Source organism: Zea mays, chromosome 9, assembly GCF_902167145.1.
Source record: "Zea mays cultivar B73 chromosome 9, Zm-B73-REFERENCE-NAM-5.0, whole genome shotgun sequence".
Taxonomy (NCBI): Eukaryota; Viridiplantae; Streptophyta; class Magnoliopsida; order Poales; family Poaceae; genus Zea; species Zea mays.
Window position 1 is genome coordinate 134331567 of NC_050104.1, and position 10537 is coordinate 134342103.

The 10537-nt window shown below is 46.5% G+C and overlaps 1 pseudogene; it reads left to right on the forward strand.

Moving 5' to 3' along the window:
- The first annotated feature begins 5826 nt into the window (after positions 1 to 5826).
- On the forward strand, positions 5827 to 6466 carry LOC103640305 (uncharacterized; annotated as a pseudogene).
- The last annotated feature ends 4071 nt before the right edge of the window (positions 6467 to 10537 follow it).

Here is a 10537-nt window from a genome sequence, read left to right on the forward strand (position 1 = left end):
CGAACCATGTATGTATCAGGATCATAACTCACGTACATGCCAATTATATTAATTAACATCATTACACATTGCTCGAATAATAACATAAACAGGTATTAACTTATTACATCATGATGTAGGAAATATCCACATAGACTTAGACTTAACAAGTATCAAAGTGCTAGAAACAAAACGTAATAAAGATAAAGGCCTCCCACAAGCAGCTGACTGGGAGATCACACTATTCTAAGTCTAAATCTCCTCGTAGTCTTGGAACTCCTAGAAGTCCTCCACATTACCTTCGTCTTCTCCTGAGCAGAGGTTGCAGTATGGACAACCTAGTGTTTTGTGTTAAAGCAAGGTTGAGTACACATCAATGTATTCAGCAAATGCCCCGTTTGGCTGAGGTGGACTAGCTTTATGTGGGGTTAGGCTAATAGCAGGTCGCTTTTACTTTGTAAAGTTTTAATCATTAATATGAACCATGTTTTATCATCAATCCAAATTTATTATTGAAAGTCGCCTAGAGGGGGGTGAATAGGCGAAACCTGAAATTTATAAACTTTAAACACGTACTAAGGTCAGGGTTAGCGTTAGAATTAAATTAGGCTTCGAAAGATAGTTCTCCTTGCTTAGAGTTGCTCAATCAATGCAGATGACGTTTGGGAGCAAACTCAAATCAATATGAGCAAGGGAACTTTAGAGAGAGAAAAGAGGGGAAATAAATCAAGTGAGAATCAACAAGTGAACACGATGATTTGTTTTACCGAGGTTCGGTTCCAAAGAACCTAGTCCCCGTTGAGGAGGCCACAAAGGCCGGGTCTATTCCAACCCTTTCCCTCTCTCAATCGGTCACTTAGACCGGTCGAGGCTTCTCCTTAATCACTTGGGTCACTAAGACCCCGCAAGGATCACCACACTTAGGTGTCTCTTGCTAGCTTTACAAAGCACTTAGATAATTAAGAATGAGAAGGAGAAAGTAACCCAAGCAACAAGAGCAACAAAAGAACACAAAACACCCTCTGTCAAGTCACTAATGAATTCAGTTAATTTGGAGGCTTGGCGAGGATTTGATCTATTGAATGTATCTTGTAGTGAAGTCTTTTGCTCTTGCAATGAATGTTGAGTTCAGAAAACTTGGATTGCTTGAATGGAGGTGGTTGGGGGTATTTATAGCCCCAACCACTATTCTAGCCGTTGTTGGCGATGGGGCACGGTGGTGCACCCGACAGTCCTGTGGTGCACCGGACAGGGCATTGTTCACTGTCCGGTGCGTGCCACATCAGCACGCCGTTGGGGTTTGGAACGGCTTGACCGTTGGAACCCTTTGTCCTGTAGCTGCACCGGACAGTCCAGTGCCACACCAGACATGCTCTGACTTCTCTGCTCTGACTTCTGACGCGCACTGTTCATTTTGGCAGTCGATCGTTAGCGCCAGGTTACCGTTGCTCCGTTGGCTCACCGGACAGTCCGGTCAATTATAGCGAAGCGCGCCCTAGGAAAACCCGAGAGTGGCTAGTTCGAGTGGAGCTCGTCCTGGGGCACCGAACACTGTCCGATTCACACCGGACAGTGTCCGGTGCGCCACTGGCAGCACACTCTCAAGTCTTTGCTCCAAACTTATTTGAGTCCCAACTTAATTTATTTCTTGGTTTATGTTGAACTTTATGCACCTGAGATAAAAGACATCTTGACAAACTAATTAGTCCACATGGTTTGTGATGGATGTCAACCACCAAAATCGATTATAGGAAATGATTAAGCCCATTTTCCTTTCAATTATCTCAAAAGATACCTCCTCATAGAGGAAATACCAGAATTCATAATTAGAGTCATCATCATTAAAGCCATCATCATAAATGTATCCAGAGTACCTCTAATCAAAGGAGCTCCCAAGTCTGCTCATAACCGTAAGCATGACTGGTATATCAGTTTCTAACCCTCTATAGGGGTAGTACACTTTACCCACAAACAGTGATCCCTTTTTGCCTCGGGTTGTACAACCCTTAAACACTTCCAAGGTGAGTCGTCAAGGTTTCTCTATGTAGCCTTTACAAAGATTCCCCTGGTGTATAGCCACCCGTTAGGTTTTGCTGGTCGTATAAACACAATACATCTCTCTAAGGGGTGACTAACAAAATCAAAACAAATGAACCCCATCACTTCGCCTTAGCAGAGCAGGCACTATGCCTCAACCCCCATTGACGGCACGACGATGAAGTAAACTACACCTCATGTTTCTCTAATTAATCGGCTAAGGGTGTCTCATTTCACCTGCATAGTTGCATTGTTTTCTCGGGTGGTCATCCAATAAACCAGTCGTTACAGAGAAGTACTCGAGGAACAGCCCGAGCCTGCTCCAGTATCACAAATATATTATCATATCCAGAATAAAAGCATTACCAGTGGAGGGCTAGAGGCTCCCTGGGTCCACACACTCCAAATCATGTGCTCATGGGGTTCCCTGGTGTCGGCAATAGGGGAGGGACACCAAAGGATGGTGGAGGTATTTGGGCTGATCTAAAGATCTACTCCTACTACATTTAACCCACGTTCGGACCGGGCTCCTCCTTTGATCCGCCGTTGAGGGAAGTTTGAAAGATTTAGAGAAGTGAAGAGTCTTCCTGATTTTCTATTATTCTTTTTATAACAAAGAAACATATCAAACATGTGTACAAGCTTCTTAAGTTGCTCCTGCTACTTGTTGCAACGGAGAGTGTTTTCAATCATGAATAAGGTGAAGAATAAGTTGATAAGTTGAGACATAGGCTGTAGGACTAATATTTAAGTGATCATTTGATCATATTTATTGGGTACAAGTTCTTTTTACTCAAACGTCAAGCCATAGAGGACCACGAAGTTAAAATTAAACTTTTTTGTAATTTTCGTTCGCCATGAAACGTCTTTAGTACTTATGCTATTTTAGACTTCTCGCACATCTAAACTAAGAGCAACTTTAAGAGATTATCTATATTCTTTGTAAATGACTCTATTATCTTTTTTCTGGATTTCTCGCTAGCTAAAGATAGAAAATGTGGATGGATCTCTGTGGGTACAAACAAGATATAAAAAAAGATGTTAGAGACTGAAAAGATATAGAAACTTGCTTTTATGTAAATAACTCTCTAAATTCTAATTTAGAAAGTGAAATTTAGAAAACTCTTAGAGATGCTCTAAATACTATTTTTTAACTTAACAATATTCAAATTTAAAATCATAGAACACATGCATCTACCAAACAGACTCATAAAACACATAACACATAAGATCTTGTTTGGATACTCTAGTATTCACCTTAATATATATATATATATACATGAGCAAACGGGCCGCTCGGGCACAACCTAATTAGGCACGACACGACAAGGCCCACGGGCCTACTGGGACGGGCCTGCACAGTCATGCGGACCTTACAAGGGGCCCAGGCATAGCCCTTCGGGCCGTTTTCGAGTCGGGCTAGCCCAAAAAGCCCTGACCCAAAACAGTGCCGGGCCAGCCCGAAGCCCGATAACAGAAAAAATATAATTTGCACAAAAATATACACAAATATTGAGCTGTTAGTGCAATGCCGCCTCATTAAAAACCTTTCTTGGTAAAACTCACACCTCGTGAGAAACCCTAGAAAGGAAAAAAGAGTACGACCAGCTCAGTTTATAATTCAAATGTTCAAAGTTATTACAATTGACAAGCCAAAGTGTGAGGACAGATCAGAATTCAGAAACACTTTACATCCAGCCAAAGTCTCAACTCTCAACCCACAAGATCAAGCCGAAGTGTCAGTAGCACCAGCACCTTCATCCAGCCAGAGGTACTTGAAGGACTCCTCTAATTCATTGTCCACCACAACATGTTGTGCCCGCTGTTGGCCTAGCTCCCAATCTTTGATGCACACCAACATCTCCACTGTCTCTGAGTTCAAGCGCCGTCGTCGATCCTCAAGAATCCTGCCAGACAAACTGAAAGTAGACTCCGAAGAAGTAGTTGAGACAGGAACAGACATAATGTCTCTAGCCATAATTGAAAGAATTGGATATGTTAGTTTATGCTCATGCCACCAATTTAAGATATCAAAATCATCCTCATAGGCAGCCACATTGTCACTGTCAAGGTAAACAGTTAGGCCACAAAGACCCACACCAGATCCACTACTACCTGAAGAACCTGATGCAGTTGAGGATCTAGAAGCACCTGTTCCTCCAAAAATTTTACCCCATGCCCGTTTTCTCTTACCCATCATACCTGATTGATGTGTGGTTCTGGATGGCCTAGCAGCACCAAACTTAGTTTCATACTTGGCATATAGCTTATACAACTCAGTCTTAACATCAGCAAAATAAGTACTGTAATTATAATTGTTAGATTGAGAAAGCAGTTCAAGAACATTATACAAACCCCTCATTTTAGCTCTAGGGTCTAGAACAAATGCAAAGGAATATAACATTAGGGTTAGAGAATGCCGACTGGGGAGTGGGGACTGGTGAGGAAGATCTCGACACTTCTATCTCGGCACCGTACCTCGACGGCACTGGCGGCACTAGCACGACCACGTAGTCGGCCGGCGACCTACCAAAGTCCACAAGAAAGCAGCGAAGAGGAGATTAGGGTTAGAGAATGCCGACTGGGGAGTGAGGACTGGTGAGGAAGATCTGGAGAGTGACATACCTGCCAAGCCGGAGCCCAGAGCCGGAGACAAGGGTCAAGTGCACGACGACGGACGACGCGAGAGGGAGAGTCTGAGAAGAGGAGATTAGGGTTAGGGTTAGGGATTGGGATGGCCGACTGGAGAGGGAGAGCCGGAGAGGGACGTATCTGCCAAGCCACAACCCGAAGCCGGAGACGATGACATGGGAGGGAGAGTCGGAGTACTAAGAAGAGGAGATTAGGGTTAGGGATTTCTGATTGGGCAGGGACCGAGCCACCGAGGGAGAGCCGGAGTCTGGAGAGGGGCGCCGCACGGAAGGGGGCCGGTGACGAAGATCCGACAGAGACTATGACGACGGGACAACGGTGAGGCGGTGCCGCGGTGAGCCAAGAGCAGCAGGCGGAGCGCGGTGCGGAGCGAGGAGCGATGGAAAGGCCGAGAGGGAGCGAACAACGGAGTGGCTGAGTGGGAGAGGGAGGCCGGGCTTATGCCCCCGCTCCCCGTTACCGGGCCGGTCCGTGCCTGCCGTTTTCGGGCGGGCCGGACCGTGCCGCCCGGCAGGCGATACCTGCAGCCCAGGCACGACATGGTTAATTGGTCCGGGCCGGCCCGGTCACGAATCCAGCTGGGCTGTGTCGTGCTTGGACCGGGCCAAAAAACTGGGCCTCGTGCTCTGGGCTGCATGCTCATCTATATATATATATATAGATATATATATCTACTACTCTTAAGAATGCACCGTAGGCGTCCACATGGTGCGCATTCTGCCTCCGACATCCTCCCCTTTGCTCCGCTCCCTGAAGCCGTGATCGAAGCTGCCATCAACGCCCTCCTCCCCCTCCGCTCAGGTCCCCTCTGCGGAATCGGATCCGATTCCGCGGCAGCCGGCATTCCCAGCTCCCCAAAATCCCATTTCCCTCTCCCACACCACACGCCGTGCCTGCCTGATTCCGCCCGCCAGCCACGCCCGGAGATCTCGCTTCGACGCATTACCACCCGCCTTCCATCGTCGCCCCCATGCCACGCTCCCCTTCCATCCTTGCTCACTTCCAGTCGCCCCCATTCCCAGTTGAAGGAGCCGTCCAAGAACCAGGAACCCCATCACCGGATCAGGAGCAGTCGTGTCGCGCCACTCGTGCGCCTGCGCCTCGAACCTGACTTTGGATGACGCCAACGGGGACCACCCTCCCTCCTCATCGAAGCTGATGAGCCTCTGGTGGTGGTGTCCACGGTCGATTGACCGATTGAGCCACCGAACGGTGAGGCGAGCCTACACGTGCGGGGATGGTGGGAGGCGCTACCACCAATCGAGCGGCATTAGTCCCGACCTAAAGCACACCTGGCCGGAATCCAAAGGATATCGTGCCCCCGCCCCGCATCGATATCCTTTGGATGTCGTGCGCCACGAGAACCAGTTCCTGTCCTCTGAGTCCTGCCGCCTTGAGGTTCTCGTGTCCTAGGCCCGCGAGGAGGTCGCCGCCGCCGAGCAAGCTGCTGCCACCAACGAGAGCGAGGCCGCCACGCTCCGCAGCGAGGTCGAGCGCCTAGAGGGTCTCCTTACCGCGGAGAAGGCTAGCCATGAGGAGGAGATGTGTAGGGGTGCATGGCTCGGGGACCAGCTGCAGACCGCGTACCAGGAGAAGGTCGCCCCCGAGGAGGAGATCGAGACCCTGAAGGGTTCCGCCACTACTGAGGGCAAGGGCATGGAAGAGGGATGTGATTCTGTTGCTGCTAGGGCCGGGACGCCTAAGGATCAGGGTGTGGTGCCTCCCACACTGGTCCGTGGCTGCTGGAGCAGCTGCCACGGCTGGCATCGCAGTGGTCTTGTTTAACCTCAAGAGGTAATCTGGTGGTCCGGTGCGCAAAAGTTTTGATCTGCTGTTATGGCCTATATGAGAATGGGTTAACCGTTTTGTTAGTGTCACTGGAGTCATAGTAGTAGTATCTTTACTATCAGCTGGATAATAGACTAGAGGAACATGTATGGCAAGTACCTTTACTTTTGAAGTTTTCAATGGTAATAAGAGTCATGAACACAAACATGAGGTATAATTGAGTTCTTGTCTGATCTTTTGAGTTGCACCTGATTCTAGACTTTGAATTATTATGACTTGGATGGTTTGTACTGTTAGAGGAAAGATGGTGCTACTTTGTTTAGTTGATGCCTGAGATGTTTTTTTATTGCAAATTTGAAATATGCATGATTGTTTGCATGTCTCTCACATCTTGATGCTTGTAGAAATGTTTGTTGGATGATATGCTGACTGCTAGGCTATCTCACAACCCCATATGTACTAAAATTGGCAACATGAGAGCCATCATATGCATTGCCTCTTGAAGTCTTGATGGATCGAATCCAAAACAGTAGGAGTTGTCCTTGACTGAATTAACATCTATTGGTATCACTAGATAAAGATGAATCCAAACAGAGTAACAATAAGCTTAAGGCAGAAATCGGATTATGAGTGCTTTGAAATAGTAGACTAATCACTTTGTGATCCATTTTCTACACAACAAGATAACATCCATTAACTACAAGCCAGCAAAAAGCAAGAAAAAAGAGAATCAGGGACAAACTTGAAAGTAACCAACTATAAAGTCTAGCAATAGTGTAAGTAATTCTGCATTTGTTATCAGCAACTGCTCATGGTCCCATGACTACCTAATGTGAGAACAGAGGGGGCTTCCAGAGCACTAACTAAATCATTCAATAGTAGCAGTAACACACTATGTATTATGTACACTAGAATCTTGACATGACAGGTATCTACCATCTTTAAATTATCTAGTATGTATTTTGTATACCTCTATCAAATGATAGCATGCAACCCAAGGTGCTCAGGTCTTGCAAATTTTGCTGATTTAACAAACTATGACAACTGGATATTTTCAGCATTCTTCATAAGCAAGTAACTGTGTGTTAGGGTCAAGAAATACTTTATGTATGTAGATATGGATCTAATTCTCTAACCTCCTAACAAACCTGCTACTTCTCTTATCCAAAATCTTGTAAATAGAATTAGTGTAAGTAATTCTGCATTTTTTATAAGCTTCTTCTCATGGTCCCATGACTACCCAATGTGAGAACAAAGGGGGCATCGGCCCTGAAAACCACACAGACAATTGACTTCTTTTTTTATTCATCATTTTTTGCTCGTAAGGCTTGTTCTACAAGTGTTTATTATACTATACTATACTCATTCAGATCTAAACTTTTGCAGTTGCGAAGGGAATCTCAAATAAAAAATTGTCGATCTTAAGTTTCTTCATCAACCAGGTATTTTCTTAACAATTTCATTTGAAACTCAGTTATGCCTGACTACATTGATCATAGAGTGTTTACTGAAATTGGGTATGGGGGTTTCATTGTAGTAGTTTGTTGCTAAAACTTCATGATAAATGGAGAACCTTCATAAATAAACTCAGATCTAAATTTATACAACTCATATCATTTTGCACCAACCACTCTAGGTACTTACTTTCCTCTCTAATACTATTATCCAGAAACCTCTGCTCCTTTTCCTAAACAAAAAAGGTTCAGAGATATGGAACATCGCAACCTACATGTTATAGTCATAAATCATAAGCTCCCTATTCTTGTAAAATTAAATGGTTGTGAAAGGGAATTAGGCTTACACCTATTTCCTAATTGATTTTGGTGGTTGAATTGCCCAACACAAATAATTGGACTAACTAGTTTGCTCTAGTCTATAAGTTATACAGGTGCCAAAGGTTCACACTTAGCCAATAAAAAGACCAAGAAATGGGTTCAACAAAGAGAGCAAGGGATAACCGAAGGCTGCCCTGGTCTGGCGCACCGGACTGTTCGGTGTGCCACCGGACAGTGTCTGGTGCACCAGGGAACTCGTCGTCCAACTCTTCACCTTCGGGAATTTTCAGATGGCTCAACTATAATTCACCGGACTGTCCGGTGCACCACCGGACAGTGTCCGGTGCCCCTGAGGAGAGCGACTCTTAACTCGCCAGCTTCGGGAATCCGCTCCGCTATAATTCACCGGACATGTCCGGTGCACACCAGACTGTCCGGTGAGCCAGCGGAGCAACGGCTACTTCGCGCCAACGGTCGACTGCAACGCATTAAATGCGCGCCAGCGCGCGCAGAGGAGCAGAGCACGCGCGGGTGGCACACCGGACAGTCTACAGGACTTGTCCGGTGCACCATTAGACAGCCAGGCGGGCCCACATGTCAGAGCTCCAACGGTCGGAACGCAACGACTTGGTGACGTGGCTGGCGCACCGGACACTGTCCGGTGGAGCACCGGACTGTCCGGTGCGCCATGCGACAGCAGCCTCCACCAAACGACTAGTTTGGTGGTTGGGGCTATAAATACCCCCAACCACCCCACATTCAAGTCATCCAAGTTTTCCACCTTCCAACTACTTAGAAGAGCTAGGCATTCAATACAAGACACACCAAGTGATCAAATCCTCTCCCAATTCCACAAAAGCTTTAGTGTTAAGTGAGAGAGATTTGTTGTGTTCTTTTGAGCTCTTGCGCTTGGATTGCTTCTTCTTTCTCATTCGTTCTTGCGATCATCTCAATTGTAAACAAGGCAAGAGACACCAATTGTGTGGTGGTCCTTGCGGGAAGTTTGGTTCCCAATTGATTTGAGAAGAGAAGCTCACTCGGTCCGAGGGACCGTTTGAGAGAGGGAAAGGGTTGAAAGAGACCCGGTCTTTGTGACCACCTCAACGGGGAGTAGGTTTGCGAAAACCGAACCTCGGTAAAACAAATCCGCGTGTCACACTCTTTATTCGCTTGCGATTTGTTTTACACCCTCTCTCTCAGACTCGATTATATTTCTAACGCTAACCCGGCTTGTAGTTTGTGTTTAAGTTTGTAAATGTCAGTTTTGCCCTATTCACCCCCCTCTAGGCGACTTTCAATTGGTATCGGAGCCCGGTGCTTCATTAGAGCCTAATCGCTCGAAGTGATGTCGGGAGAACACGCCAAGAAGGAGATGGAGACCGGCGACAAGCCCACTACAAGCCACGGGAAGGCTTCATCAGAAGAGTCCCACAAAAAGGGGAAAGGGAAGGAGAAGAAAGCCTCTTCCCACAAGTCGCATCGGAGTGGCGACAAGAAAAAGAAGATGAGGAAGGTGGTCTACTACGAGACCGATACTTCATCACCTTCCACCTCCGGCTCCGACGCGCCCTCCGTAACTTCTAAGCGCCATGAGCGCAAGAAGTTTAGTAAGATCCCCCTACGCTACCCTCGCATTCCTAAACATACGCCTTTACTTTCCGTCCCATTAGGCAAACCACCAACTTTTGATGGTGAAGATTATGCTAGGTGGAGTGATTTAATGCGGTTTCACCTAACCTCACTCCACAAAAGTACATGGGATGTTGTTGAGTTTGGTGCACAGGTACCATCCGTAGGGGATGAGGATTATGATGAGGACGAGGTAGCCCAAATCGAACACTTCTACTCCCAAGCCACAACTATACTCCTCGCCTCTCTAAGTCGAGAGGAGTATAACAAGGTGCAAGGATTAAAGAGCGCCAAGGAAGTTTGGGATGTGCTCAAAACCGCGCACGAGGGAGATGAACTAACCAAGATCACCAAGCGGGAGACGATCGAGGGGGAGCTCGATCGCTTCCGGCTTCGCAAAGGGGAAGAGCCACAAGACATGTACAACCAGCTCAAAACCTTGGTGAACCAAGTGCGCAACCTTGGGAGCAAAAAGTGGGATGACCACGAGATGGTTAAGGTTATTCTTAGATCACTTATTTTCCTTAACCCTACTCAAGTTCAATTAATTCGTGGTAATCCTAGATATACACTAATGACTCCCGAGGAAGTAATCGGGAATTTTGTGAGCTTTGAGTATATGATCAAGGGCTCAAATAAAATTAATGAGCTAGATGATCCCTCCACATCCGAAGCAC